The sequence below is a fragment of the Euleptes europaea genome, chromosome 17 (genome assembly GCF_029931775.1).
Source record: "Euleptes europaea isolate rEulEur1 chromosome 17, rEulEur1.hap1, whole genome shotgun sequence".
Classification (NCBI taxonomy): Eukaryota; Metazoa; Chordata; class Lepidosauria; order Squamata; family Sphaerodactylidae; genus Euleptes; species Euleptes europaea.
Window position 1 is genome coordinate 48998348 of NC_079328.1, and position 15315 is coordinate 49013662.

Sequence of the window (15315 nt, forward strand, 5' to 3'; positions counted from 1 at the left end):
GTTTAAGCCAGGAGGACATAGTGTGTTTATACTTTTTTGAAGAGTTCTAATTCAGCACTTTCACACTGTATATTCTCTTTGAAGGTTTTTTTTTTTTTTTTTTTGGTACAGGAGTGACTTTCAAGTCTGTAATATTATATCCAGGAAGATTAAAATGTTCTTCCACTGGTTTCTGGATGTTGTGATTTCTTTTGTTCATTAATTCTGTCATGAAGAGATCGGCATGTTTGTCCAGTGTGGACAGTAGAAGGGCACCGCTGATATGGCCTCACTTTCCAGGGTTGCCATGGGAGCAAAGGAACTGCTGCTTGTGAAGTGCTCGGAGCCCTCAGCGTTTGCTATATGAAAGCCGTCTTATTAGCTTGCTAATCTCCTGGTTGCTGCTCCCGTTTGGGCTGCAGCAACAGTCTGTTCCACGGAAAATGATTATAGAGGGGGAGCATCTATTATTCCGATAACTCTTCATCCAGAGCAACCTTTGTTCTGCTGCTGGAATCTTTGCAGAGCTGTGTGCACAGACAGTTAATTTTTTACCCTAAATTATACACAGCAGCTCTTGAATTTGCCTGTGAACAAAAAAGAACCCTAAACTAATGAAGGCTCTTGACAGAATCAAATATCAGTTCACTTGTTGATGCAATAATAATCATTCATGTGGTACCTTAAAGACTAGCACATTTATTCTGGTATTGTTTGTGCATTTATTTATTTTATTTTAAAATATACATATCCTGCCTATTTCAAAAGACACCAAAGCAGGCCAACAGCTTGCTTTGTACAACCCAATAAAAAGAGAAATAAAATAGGACCACTAGCCACCAACAAACTAAACGATCAAACTGGAGAAAAAGAAGAGTTTTTTTTTTATATGCTGACTTTCTCTACCACTTAAGGAAGAATCAAACCGGCTTACAATCACCTTACCTTTGCCTTCCCACAACAGACACCCTGTGAGGTAGGTGGGGCTGAGAGAGCTCTAACAGAGCTGTAACTTTCCCAAGGTCACCCAGCTGGCTTTGTGTGTAGGAGTGGGGAAACAAATCCAGTTCACCAGATTAACCTCCACCATTCATGTGGAGGAGTGGGGGAATCAAACCCGGTTCTCCAGATCAGACTCCACTGCTCCAAACCACCGCTCTTAACCACTACGCTACGCTGGAAAGAAGAGCAGTCATATCTAACACCAGTTGCAATTACAATCTGGATACAATTCCATAATACCAGCAGCAAGTGTGTTGGAAACAGGACTGTGTAAATGCCCTTCTGCTCAGTGGCCTTAGAAAGGCAACCCCACCAGGATGGATAGTGGAAAAAGATCCAATTCCTTGGAAGGGTCAGAGAAGGAAGGCCTGTCTGGAGTGTCTTCACACATTATGGCGCGCAAGACTAGCCACGGGGTCCTGACTCCCTACCTGTTGTGCAAAACGGTGTGGGGGAACCCAGCGAGCGCATCGCATGGGTTTGTACCAGGAGAGGTCGCTTCGTCAAACGCATACCTAAATGGGTACAGACTACCAGGGTGGGGTGGGGGAGATGCAAATGGTGGGCATCAGTTCTGCCACAGTTTTTGTGCTTAGCCATATATACAATGTATGTTTGTGTATAATGGATTCACTCGTGGGACCATAATAGTAAGAGAGAGGACTTGGGAGAGAACCTCTGCCAGAAAAAGATCAGGCACACAGTACAGTACTTATTGTGGGGCCTGGAGTTCTCTTGGAACGAAAGCTGAACTCTGGGTTACAGAGATCACCTCCCTGTAGGAAATGGCAGCTTTACAGGGTAGGTAGTATATAATTGAGAAACAGAAGTTCCAGGGTGATATCACATCCTGCAGAGCTTCCTCTCCAAACTCTGCCCTCCTTAGGTACCAGCCTAGAATCTCCAGGAATTTCCTAAGCTGGAGTAGGCAACCTTACTTGATGTTTAATAGAGAGAAAAGTGTAAAACCAAATATAATAAAAAGACACAAAAAGAAAGTTAATAAAGGATACACGGCGTTTGTTTTTAGATTTTGGTTTGGACTCACAGAGCTACCGACAACCAATGCCCGCTTTGGAAATATCCAAATTTAGTGAATAGAAGGATTCTTTAACTGGAGGAAAATGACCTGGGAAGAGGTTGCACTCACTAGGTAATACCATTCCATGTGGCTTTCATTTTCTCCAGGGGAACTGATTTATATAACCTGTGGATCAGTTGAGAGTCTGCGAGACCTCCAGGTCCCACCTGGAGGTTGGCAACCATAAAAGGCACCTGGATACCGGCTCCACCTTACCTATTCTCACCTGCAGGGCAATTGTACACAAGGAGCCTTTAAGATCAAGGCCTTAATGGAAATCCTTCTATGAATACATTAAAACCAAAAAATAACAATAAAACCTTATAAGACTCAGCAGATTCATACTTGAGATCAAATCCAATCAGTTAATAAGTTAATGTATTATGACACTCTATAAAGGGGCAGTACTAGATATATTAATGCTGTACAATATCTATGTATTTATCTATTTATCTATTTTTCTTTCTTATTCCCTTGCCCTTCTTTCCTTCTGTATCCCATGTATTATTAAAGATCAATAAAATAAAAAAAAAGATCAAGGCCTGAAAGGGCTTTTTCCTCCCCCTATTTTGTGTTTTAACACCCAGCCTGATTAACTGTTCTGGAAAAGTTGGAGACTTGCACGTGGTTTTGTGTGATTATTTTGCTTGACCTTAATAAGTCTTACGTGTCTCTTTGGCTTAAGGGAGTTTTTGTTTCGTTTTCTAACTTCAGAATAATTGCAAGATTTTGCGCGGCTGGACTTTAATAGGGAACGAATGCGCCCCCGCGTGGAGTCAGCGGGGCACTGCAACACCCCTCTTTGCTGTCCCCCAGCGGCCAGGCTCGCGCTGCTCTCCGGCTAACCTCCCGCACTACACTTCCCAGCGTCCCTCGCCTCCTCAACTTTTCCTGTCCCTTCGCACTACATCTCCCCGCATGCCCAGCGAAGGGACAGAGTCTCAAGCAGGCCGGCGCGCGCAAGGCCCCCTGGGATTCGTAGTGCCGCCGCTCTCGCGCCGCGGCCGGATTGGTCGGCACGAAGGCGCCGGAGGGAAGCGGCCGGCCGGCGGCGGGGCGCTCCTCCCTGCGCCTGCGCAGCCTCTCGAGGCGGCGGGCGTCGGAGCGTCGCGAGGGCGGGGGGAGCGCCGCGCCTGCGCAGAAGCGAATCCGGAGGATCTCTCGCGAGGAAGGACGCCATTATCGCAGCCGCCCGACCAAACACCACGAGAATTCGGCAAGGCAAACGGTAACCTCGCTTCCCCCGCGGATGGCCGCCTCGGGTCGAGCTCCTCGGCCGGGGCTCCGGGAGGGCCCCGGCGCGGCTCCCTCAGGACGTCAGAGCCCCGCCCGGCCCCCCCTCAGCGCGGCTAGGCCGCCCGCCGGGCGGGGGAGGAGGGGAGGCGAGGGGCGGGGCCGCGGACTCTCGCCCCGCCCCTCCCGCGTCCCTCTTTCGGCGCGGGAGGGGGCAGGGCGCTCCTGGCGGGGGCCTAGTGCGCAGGCGCGGACCTCTCGCTCGCCTAGGTTTGCATTAGGGGCTCCTACTAATTACGAGTTGCAATAACCAGTCGCTTGTTTAGTTTAACTCCCTGGCTGAAGGTCTGATTTTTAACGTTGCAGGCGGCTTACAATACGAAATCGCTCTAGGCAAGGGAAAAATTAAACTTTGTTTTCGAAAAAGCCCTCAATGGTCTATTTTATTTTAAGCATCTATTAAACGTTGTTGTTTCTAATAATAGTAATTCATTCTTTAAATTATTGTTAGGGGTTTTCCCTCCCCGACAGCATTGTTTTCATAAGGAGGCCATCGTGGCTTCCGTGGCGTTCCACCTTCCTCTGGTCGTACTAGTTTTGAAAAGCAGCTTATAATTTTAGGAAATTGCAATACAAAGCGAAAATGGATTAAAAAAGCAAAGTTGGTTATTAAAAAGAACCCCTTAGCAGGTTGTTCATTTTAAGCATTTATTATTATTAATGAGTGTGTGTGCCGTCAAGTTGCTTCCAACTCATGGTGACCCTATGAATCAATGTCCTCCAAAAGTCCTGTCTTAACAGCCTTGCTCAGGTCTTGCAAATCGAGGGCTGTGGCTTCCTATATAGAGTCAGTCGATCTCTAGTTGGGTCTTCCTCTTTTCCTGCTGCCCTCAACTTTTCCTAGCATGATTGTCTTTTCCAGTGACTCTTGTCTTCTCATCATGTAACCAAATTAATAAGCATAGATTAAAAAAAAGCATCCTTATTCTAAAGATCATCCATGGTCCCTTGTTCCCCCCCCCCCATCTCTCAGACCTAATTGATTATTATTTTTACAAGTGAAAAAATACAGCTGGGCAGAGAAAAACAGTTACAATTAAAACATGCTACTTACAATCAAGCAAACAGGCCACAAGAACAGCTGACAGGAGACCCAAACTTAAAGCCAACAAAATGAGCAGCATGAAATGTACAGTAGTGAAAAATATCCTTAAAATGAGCAAGAAGTTGTAATCAGCATTTTGGGTTTGTGACGGCAGAAGGTTTTGTGTGCCAAAACCCTCTTAGTTTGGCACATGAAATGTTACCCTCAGCGTGCAGAAATATATACTTCCGGGCAAAAACAGAAAAAGTGCCATGGCTGATGGGTGCTATTAAGACCAGGAGGCTAATAATGCGACTGGGTGTGATACGTGATGTTTTAAAACTAGGCAGTCATTAGCCAAACTCCAAAAAGGTTGTCGAAGGCTTTCACAGTCAGAATTCATTGGTTCTTGTAGGTTATCTGGGCGGTGTGACCGTGGTCTTGGTATTTTCTTTCCTGACGTTTTGCCAGCAGCTGTGGCAGGCATCTTCAGAGGAGTAACACTGAAGGACCGTGTCTCTCAGTATCAAGTGTGTAGGAAGAGTAATATATAGTCAGAAAGTGGTTAGGTTTGAGCTGAGTCATTGACCTTTGATACTTTTTGCAGGACAATGACTCAGCTCAAACCCAACCCCTTTCTGACTATATATTACTCTTCCTACACACTTGACACTGAGAGACACTGTCCTTCAGTGTTACTCCTCTGAAGATGCCTGCCACAGTTGCTGCGAAACGTCAGGAAAGAAAATACCAAGACCACGGTCACACAGCCCGGATAACCTACAAGAACCAATCCAAAAAGGTTGTTGCCAGTACTGGTTTTCTGTAGCACTTGGCAGTTGCTCAAAGCATTTTCTGTAGTGTTTTACTAATTTGTGCAACAATTCTGTAAGGCAGTGGAGCTATATTCTGTCCGCATTTGCAGATGAAAGTAGCTGGGGCTGAGAAGTGGCAGTCCCGCTGATGCCACCCAGGTGGAGGTGAGATTTGAGCCAAAGATTCCCTGGTTCACACCTCAGATGCAACACTGATTGCAATTGGATCTTCCAAGCCTCTTTTAGTTAATCTAATGACAGTGGGAGGTGGGGATTGAATTGGGACCATAGTGCCAGGCAAGGGAGGGTCTTAACCCGTTCCCTTGTATCATCCCCCTTCCTGGATGAAAATCTTTTCCAGGAGTGGCTGCTGTTCCTGGAAATTTAAAGAGATGGCTAATGCTTTGGTGACTTCAGCCTTTCCTGTAGGCAAGCCTTTGGCTGTGTATGTGTGTGTAAAGTGCCGTCAAGTCGCAGCCGACTTATGGTGACCCCTTTTGGGGTTTTCGTGGCAAGAGACTAACAGGTGGTTTGCCAGTTCCTTCCTCTTCACAGCAACCCTGGACTTCCTTGGTGGTCTCCCATCCAAATACTAACCAGGGCTGACCCTGCTTAGCTTAGCCTGCTACTACCTCTTAATTAACTGAAGCATTTTAGATTTAAAGTGTGCCTACCTTAAATTTTTTGAAGATTCATCATGCAAAAACTATTATACTGCCCATATATCAAAAGAATAGAGGTGGAAGAACAAAGAGGAATTACAGTAATACATTGATGCTGGAGCTGAGAGAAGCTGATTAAGAGGTGTTTGTGTAATCACTCAGACAAATTGTCTTTTTAAAAAGAATCTCTTGGTTTGGATTTTTAGCTTGCCCAGTCAGTAAAGGATCCGGGACACTTAATGTTCGGAAACATCTGTGTGTCTAGTGGGATCTTAAAGGCTGATAAGGCGTGGGCCTTCATGAGCCAGAGCCAACTTTGCAAAGACATGAAGTGTTATTCTCAATGGGCAAAAATACTATAAACAAACGTGCAAGCAGGGGTGCAAGCAGAAGAAGGAGGTGTGGGAGGCAATTACTGCCAATAGATGAGACCCCAGGATTCCTGGCCTTTTTTTAATACTGCCGCCCACATTTTGATCTCACCATTCCTCTGAGAAGCTTGGGATAGCAAACGTGGTTCTTCTCTGTTTTATTTTCACCTGGAGATAGGTTAGATTAACTGAACATAATGAGAAAGTGTGACTGGGCCAAGATCGCTCAGTGCATTTCATGGGGAGCGGAATTTGAACCTGGATCTACTGGATCATAGGCCGACACTGTTACTATGTGCACATTTAGTCTAAGGTGCCAACAGCCCCCTTGTTGACTGCAGCAGAGTGCCTCTCTGGAATTTCTCATTCAAAAATAATAGAAGTAATAAAGTCATCCACTTAGAAACAGAGTTGGAAGGGACCTCTAGGGTCATCTAGTCCAACCGCCTGTACAATGCTGGAAATTCACAACTAACTACCCCCACCCCCAGTGACCCCTTCTCCATGCCCAGAAAATGGCGAAAAACCTCCAGGATTCCTGGCCAATCTGGTTGGAGGAAAATTGCTTCCTGACCCCAAAGTTCTTTTAGCTGGCCTCCCCTTTCCCCCTTCCTTTCTATCAACTCTCCCTCCCTTCCTCTCCCTTTCCCCATCCATTAATATTTTGTGGCTCCCACACTGGGTACGAATCAGAAATCAAACCACTATCTGGGACTCATGTTCAGAGTGCCATAATTGCAATAATGTTGTTATATTAGCCACCCTGAGCCCCGCTTTAGTCAGGATGGACGGGATTAACAACAACAATACTACAAAGTGGAAATTGGCATTACCTTGGGCATGTAGCTCCCTCCCTGTTAACTGCAAGATGCAGCAAACATATAGCATGAATGGGCAGGCAGTTTGGCATATCCCGCAAGTGTATTGTATGCAACCTCAGTCCTTTATGATACAACATAAGCAATTTTTCATGACTGCATAGGTGCTGCGGCTGGTTGGTGCTTGTGTGTGTCAATGGGTTAGAGCTGCATGTAAAGAACCTGTTTTGTTTTTCGTTCATACAGCAGCAACATCTATGTATGTTGCGCTTGGCATTGTAACTTCAGCAAAAAGCCAGGTCCCTACCCCTGCGTAGCTTCCAGCACAGACATTGGGGTGGGGAGGAAGAGGAAGACAATGTAGTATTCTAACTTATGTGGTAAATGTCTTTGTATGTAGACTTAGTAATAAAGATGGTGGGGAAGAAACAGGAGGGGCAGAGATGGAGGAGACAAAACGAGCAAATTAGAAAATGGGAGAAAGACTTCAGCTTCATTTGTGATTCGCGCTTGGAACAAAAGTCTGCTGAAGCCCCCCCCCCCCCGGTATTGAGGATTGCAAGCAAGGAAGATTCCTGTTGTTCTATTAAAGAAAACTTGGGGTAGACCCACTGTCCTCTCCTTTTTGATCCCACCCTCTTTGGCTCATTTCCCCCTTTTCTTGGGTGTCAAGAAATATTTATGCTGATGTTGTCGTTGCTGTATTTATTTGTTCTGACCAACTTCCTTTCATCTTTGCCACCTTGAGCACAAAAAATAAGAGGTGGGCATTTGGTGCTTCAAAAATGAGCAGCCCCCCTCACCTGGCTTCTTGTTTTTGCATCTCTGGATGCTAAGGATCATGTTCCTCACGAGAAGGTGGCATGTCACCAGGTGGCGCTCTTCTCTCAGACATTTCACCATACCAGCTTTGTAAACGCTACACAAAATTTGCGATCCCTCCCGCCTAATCATTTGTTGGAGCAATTTTTCTCCCTTCCGTCATGTGCAGCCACATAATTGCTGCATGCAGGATTTGGGATTTTGTGCAACTGCTGGAAGCTATCTGAAAGATACTTGGAGTATGTCCACCTTTAAAATAAATATTTAAACTCAGAACTGTTGTGCTGTATAATTTGTTTTGAAGTGATTTCAGTTACATTGGTTTGTCAGTTGCATGATTTACCTAACGTGGAATACAGGCGCTCCACGTCAGCACTTGCTAACGGGCCCTACCTCCTTTGCTGTCTGATCTGGTGAAAATCCCAGTATTGTAAAGCTCTTGTATAGATCTGGATGCTGTTTCTGGCAGCATCCAGAAAACGCGGGGAGAGAGAGCAAAGTGACTTCTAATGGTCAGAAAAGATATGCATTATGAAAAGGAAGCCCCAAAGTAGTTGGGGGAGTGATCGCCACAGAAAAAACCCGTGCATAAATGGCCAGTCACGAGGAATTGCTTACAAAGGGCAAACAAGCAACTAATTGTCAAATAGAAAGTGGGAACCAGACAGCTGTAGCTTTTGGCCATGCAGTGAGGAGAAACTTGCTGCATATCTGCATCTGATCTGGAAGCTGAGGAGTGGTAGGTAAGAGGCTGACTGTGAGGATAGATGCCACACACTATTAACTTCCCCTGTATTTGCATGCCCTCCATGGTAAGTTGATGGTATTCACGCTTGCCGTTGATGATTTGGAGGAGGCTGTTATGCCGAAACAACAGTTTTCATCTGTACAAATAAAGGATTACTGAATAGTAGCACTACAATTCTTGTTCGTTACATTCGCCCATTTCTAGGTCACTGTATGTGTTTAAGGAACTCTGCACTCCACAGTGCATACTAGGTATGACAAACCCCGAAAATGATTTGTTCTCTTACCCTGGATGAAAGTTAGGAGCCTACAGTTCCCCTCTAATTATACCAGGGGTTGTTGAGGCTCTTTCAATTAGTGTAACTTTTTTTGATGGTTGCCGAGTGGTTTTCTGTTGCTCCAGAAGGTCGGACCAGAACCAACAGGTTGAAATTAAATCAAAAGAGTTTCCGTCTAGACATTAAGAAGAATTTTCTAACAGAGCGGTTCCTCAGTGGAACAGGCTTCCTCGGGAGGTGGTGAGCTCTCCTTCCCTGGAGGTTTTTAAGCAGAGGCTAGATGGCTGATTCTGTGACCTTAGGCAGATCATGAGAGGGAGGGCACCTTGGCCATCTTCTGGGCATGGAGTAGGGGTCACTGGGGGTGTCGGGGGAGGTAGTTTGGAATTTCCTGCATTGTGCAGGGGGTTGCACTAGATGACCCTGGTGGTCCCTTCCAACTTTATGATTCTATGATTCATCCCTTGAACATGTAAACAGTTCAACAAAGCTGTGCTATCTCTGTCCTCCTCCCAAATGTTTATTTGGTGCCAGGACTATGCTAGGCACCGTATGGGATATAGAAAAGGCTCGGTCCCTGCCCAGAGTGTTTTCAGGCTACAAATAGGCTTGCTGAGTAAGCATGCTTGTTCATACACAGACTTGGAAAGGGCCTGTGATTTCCCCGTAGCCACCACCCAAGCCCCTTTTTGGCTAGCCTACTGAATAGTCCTAGGGAAAAAAAGTTGTTGTGTGCTTAGCTTTTAAACACAGATGCACAGAGCACTTGATGTTTTGCATGTGTGAAACATCTCATTCTTCAGTATTCAGGGATTTGTATTGAAGGCTATCAGCAAAGCAACTGACCTGCTGACTTTCTTTTAATTTGCTTCGGAGCCTAGTTTCTGGCACCTTCTCGTTGGCCAGCAATATGTGCTTTTAGAGGCCAGATGTGTGTGCTGCTCTGCCGTTTCTTGAATTTCTGCGCAGTGTGGGAATGCGAGCACAAAGGCTTCTCTGCCAGCTAGCAGCAATCATGTGCCTATTTTGATTTCTGCATGGGACTAAAATGGCTTTGCTCTTTTACAGAGAAACAAAAACAGGGCACACATGTTGTTGCCTGAAAGTCCAAGCAATGAAGGCAAAGAGCTACTTCTGCTTAACAGATCCTTTAAAATGCATGTTTATCAACAATGTGAGCCAAAGACCCTGACTTGTTCAAGGTTCACCCAGTGAGCACTGTGGGTGAGTGGGCTGGTGAGCTTGGTATCTGAACCCACTGCACCCATCCCCTCCATTTGGGGAGGGTCCGTGGCTCAGTGGCAGAGCATCTGCTTGGCATTCAGAAATTCCTAGGTTCAATCCCTGGTGGCATCTCCAGTTAAATGGGTCAGGTAGCAGGTGATATGGAAGACCTCAGCCTGAGACCCTGGAGAGCTGCTGCCAGTCTGAGTAGACAATACTGGCCTTGATGGACCAATGATCAGATTCAAGATAAAGCAGCTTCATGTGTGTCCCTGTATTCTTTCCTAACTGGACTTTCAGATGACTTTGGCTTAATTCCCACATGCAAAGGAAGAGATTGAGGTGGCAGAGACCTGAGGTGGTAGAACGGATTTACCACTTCAGGCTGCAGATGGGGCATCACATGTTGGAATCTGACTAGAAAACCAACACAGTGATCATACAGAGGGGGTGAAATCTTTCTCCCTCCTGATGCTAGTTTTCTGCCTGCCTGGAGTTCTTTATGAGAAGGAACATTCAACACTGGAATCCACCACCTACATTCTGAAATGGAGCAGTTCATTCTGCCACCTCCGGACTCTCTTGTACCTCATTCTACCTGCCTCTTTGCCCCACCCCACCCCTCACCACTGCTGTTCCAGGTCAAAAAGATGGCACAGGAGGAAGGCAGGAGCCCCCTCCACACCAGACACACCAGTTAAAAGAAGACTCCAATGGGAACTCACTCCTACAAAATGGCTGGGAACCCTGTCTTCTCCAGTTTGGCCTTCATGAGTGCTAGATTCATCACCGTATCTTCAGACAGCGTTAGAGAGGTTACATAATGAATGCAGTAGGATGGGGGGGGGGAGGATAAATAGCAGCAAAATTATTTACTGGTGTAGTGGTTAAGAGTAGCGGACTGTAATCTGGTGAACTGGGTTCGATTCCCCAATCCTCCACGTGAGCGGCGGACTCTAATCTGGTGAACCGCATTGGTTTCCCCACTCCTCCACATGAAGCCAGTTGGGTGACCTGGGGCTATTCACAGTTCTCTGTGAACCCTCTCAGCCCCACCTACCTCACAAGGTGTCTGTTGTGGGGAGAGGAAGGGAAGGAGACTGCAAGCTGGTTTGAGTCTCCTTAAAGACAGAGGAAAAGGTGGGGTATAAAAACCAACTCTTCTTCTTTATTTATATTTTCTGCTTATATCCTGTCCCCGCTCAAGCAGGGCTTGCTTCGGGGCACTGCCATGTCATTGACATTTGTAGTGAGAGTAGCATGTAATCTTTTGTTTACCTGACTTCAGGGAAGGCAGTACAGAAAACAGATAGTGTGGTATAGTGGTGTGAGTGTTAGGTTAGGAGTTGGGAGTTCAGATTCCCACCTGCCTTTAAACTTGTTGGATGACCTTGGACCGATCACTCTCCTACTTTCAAGGGTTGCTGTGAAGATAAAATAGGGAAGGGGAAACCGTGTATGCCTCCCTGAGTTCCTGGGAGGAGGGAGAGAATAAAAATGTAATTGATAGAAAAGACCAGGAGAAAAAAAATCAAGGGGGTTCAGTACTTTCCCTTTTAGTTTTTTTAATGAAAGGCAATCAGGGTGGAGAGGAGGGTGGGGAACACATTCAGAGAATGGAGAAAACTTGGGTCAGGATCTCAGTGACATTGATTGTAAAATTAGACCAAAAGAAGTACATTGTTTGATTGAGGTCCTGAAATCATGACGCATTAACAGCAAGGCAGTCTCTCCGTAACTATTAATTATGATAACTAAACAGAGCCTCCCTGCTTACAGGCAGAATACCTGAATATCAGCTGCTGGAGGCAGAGAGCAGCAGGTCTTCGTCGACATGATACTCCTGTTTATGATCTCGCTCAATGACTTTCTAGGCCAAATCCCTCCCCCCCAATACTGTATTTTGGGCTAATTCTTGCAAGGCAGTTTTACAGAATACTCAGTTGCTACATCTTTTAATAAGCTTTTGTTATGATACTTGAAACTTAGTGTTTGCAAAAAAAAAAAAGCTAATCATAGAAATAAATCTTGGCTTATTCCAGTCACGAGACCCTAAGAGGATTATTTTAGAAATATTTAACTTTTGCAAGACATATTCTGCGATCCTGTGTGCTCTTACTGGGGAATAAGCCTCACTTATTGGACTTACTTTCAAGTAAACATGCATAAGCTGGGCTGCACATGTAAGACAAAAGGCTCATAGGTTATCTTTTTTGGGTATCTTTTTAGCTTATGGAAATACAAGCCTTTGGCTACTTAGTAAACCAAGATTTCCAAAAAAGTAGCAGTAGTCTTATGTCGTAATGCTGATCAGTGCTTACTGCTATGTAGTATAGGAACATTATTCCCCCCCCCCCATCAAGTTGCAGCTGACTTAGGGCGACCAGGTAGGATTTTCAAGGCGAGAGACAAACAGGTGGTTTGCCAATGCTTACCTCTGTGTAGTGGCCACCTGGACTTTGTTGGCAGTCTCCCATCCAGGTACTAACCAGGGCCGCCCTTCCTTAACCTTCAAGATCTGACAAGACTGAGCTAGCTTGGGAACATGGAATATTTTAAATATTTGGTAGAGTGTGCCATCCATGGTAGGCAAAAGGATTTTCATCTCTGAGAGCCCGCATGCAATATTTGTGAATAATAAGAAACAGAGAAAACATCCTCAATTTTTGAGTACCACGATCACATTTTTGTGATCCAGGATGCATTGCATAGGATTGTTTTTTCAGCCTGTGTGCCAAGAATTGTGAAATACCTTTTATTTCTTGAAGGCAGAAAAGCAGGATATAAATATTTCAGATTATATGAAATGAGAGGGAAGAAGAATAAAAAGCTAATGAAGGTCTCCTCTAGTCCCCTCGCCCATCAGTCTGATAGTGTTAAATTTCTACATGTCAAGTTTCTCTGTAGTTTTTTGGAGTGTCTGGCGCAGCCCGAAGCTACTTTCCCAACTGGAGTCCTTTTGAGGTTTTGCATCCTGGCTAACTCTGGCTTTAAAAGTGGCGGCCCAGGGCCCTTGAGGGAACTGACATCGCCCCTGCTTCCAATGCGATTGACCTCCTCTTACTCATGGGCTGCTTCTTATTACGTTATTCTTCTCGATCAATGTTACAATATGTTGACATATGATGTAATTGGTTAGGGAGCAACGGGCTAGCCTGAGATGACTCAGATCTAGCTGCCAATGGGGCCAGAGGTGGGAGCCAAGTTCAGGGTTTATAAAGTTACACCAAATCACAGAGGTGAAGGTTTGTGGAAGAGCGTTGTTAGCTGCTCGCGTCAGAGTTGGATTCAGGGCCAATGGACTACCAAAGGATGGAGGTGCCCGAGGAAGGAAAACTGGTTGCTGTGACAACTCTGTGTTAGAATTTTCATAACTTTTCACTAGATTTATGAGCTTGAACTTGTCCAAATGTTTTAAAAGTTCCTTGTGTCTTTACAAGTGCCTCCATTTAGAATGAGTGATAGGCTTTGAGTGCAGATTTTTGGATGAAGACGTTGAAATGCTTGAGTTGAAGTGTTGGCGTAGCTTTATTCTAGCTAGAAGAAATGTTTTTACAGTTGAGTTTGTAAAGTGAGAGAGCGTTTGAGATGAAACTAGCCCTAATCAGGGTTGGAGAATATTTCCAGTCTTTGAGTGCCATGGTCAAACACTGAGGGCCAAACTAGATGTTACAGCATCCACAGATCTGACCCATAGTTGCTGCCATTTTAGAGCCAACTCAAACCATTTACAAATGGCATGAGGGCCCAATCCTGATTGGGTTCACAGTGTGTGTGTGTGTGGGGGGGATCCAGAAGTTCCTGCCCCTCACACCTGTTCAAAGCAACAAGGGGACACACACACAAGAGCATTAGATTAATTTTTATGCAATCTACGCATGAATTTGATTTCTTACTGAGTAAAGACGGAGCCAGCGTACTGTAGTGGTTAAGAGTGGGCGACTCTGATTTGGAGAATCAGGTTTGATTCCCCTCTCCTCTACACGAAGCCTGCTGGGTGACCTTGGGCCAGTCACAGTTCTCTCTGAACTCTCTCAGTCCATGCAGAGGCAGACAATGGCAAACCACCTCTGAACGTCTCTTGCCTTGAAAACCCTATGGGGTCACCATAAGTCAGCTATGACTTGAAGGCACTTTACACGCACAAAGACAGATTAAAAGTAAATATATATATATATTGACTAGTTTTGTCCCTTTCTTAATGCACGGGTTGAAAGATTAATTTCTTCAAGTAAAGGGCTGGACTTTCAATAGTGTTTGCAGTTAGTGACATTATGAAACAGTAATCCTAGCGCAGCTGTTTTATTATGTTAAGACTGGCCATTTCCCAGGACTTCTGAGAAATGGCAAACCTAATTTGCCAAAATGATAGAAATGGCAACCACATGCCCTAAATCTCTTGCCAGATTCCTTGGGCACCTTGCCACAGTGAATGCAATCATCATAGTTTTCACGGTGATCCGAATTTCAAATGAATCTCTCTTGGCAGCAGAAGTGTTTGGAGTAAACAGCTCTGATACCATGTGGTGTCCTCATTTGGAAGAATTTAGAATGCATTTTTTTTGTAATGAGCAGCTGCTGCCTTGGCTGGTCTGGAGGCCTCGCTAATACTGTGGTGTGTGCATTTCAGTTTGTGCTCCACCTGCCTCTTTTAATTGCATTCCTGTATTCAAGCGGAAGACAGGAAAAAGGGGAAATGGTCATGCGTACTTGGTTTTGATTCAGCGCTGAGGGTTAATGATAAATGGCCATTTCCCCTGGCAACCTTTGGATTTATCCTGCCAGTATCCTTTTCTCCAGGTATTTTTTTTTTTAAAAGACCAGGCTGCCTGCCCTTCTCTGTCTCTCTTTCCCCCTTTCTCTGACTGTGGGAAATGCAGATGTGGATTGCTCCAGCAATTTTAATTCAGCTTTTGGAGTCTAGAGATTTCCTTTAATAAGATCGCTAACAGTCCCAGACAGGGAACTCCAGAGGGACGGTGCTGAAAAATGTTTGGCTCTAGAGTGGAGGGCTGGGGCTGGAACTGAATCTTGCAGGAGCTGAATTGTGGAAACTCTGGAGACCGAAGACTGAAACCTGATTTAGTTCAAACCCGAAACGCTTCCAAATCTTATTTTGTGCTGACAAAGAGAACCTGTAAGAATCCATAGTTTCTTATATGGAGTCATTTAATTTTTTTCTCCTTGTTACGCAGGCTC

At 45.2% G+C, this 15315-nt stretch overlaps 1 protein-coding gene across 2 annotated transcripts in view; it reads left to right on the plus strand.

Moving 5' to 3' along the window:
* Nucleotides 1-3211: 3211 nt before the first annotated feature.
* BANP (BTG3 associated nuclear protein) overlaps nt 3212-15315 on the plus strand; it is a 173187-nt gene continuing 161083 nt past the window's right edge. For both annotated transcript variants that reach the window (XM_056862210.1, XM_056862211.1), the window contains exon 1: nt 3212-3290. The gene's annotated coding sequence lies outside the window, so the exon portion shown is untranslated. The remainder of the gene's footprint in view (nt 3291-15315) is intronic.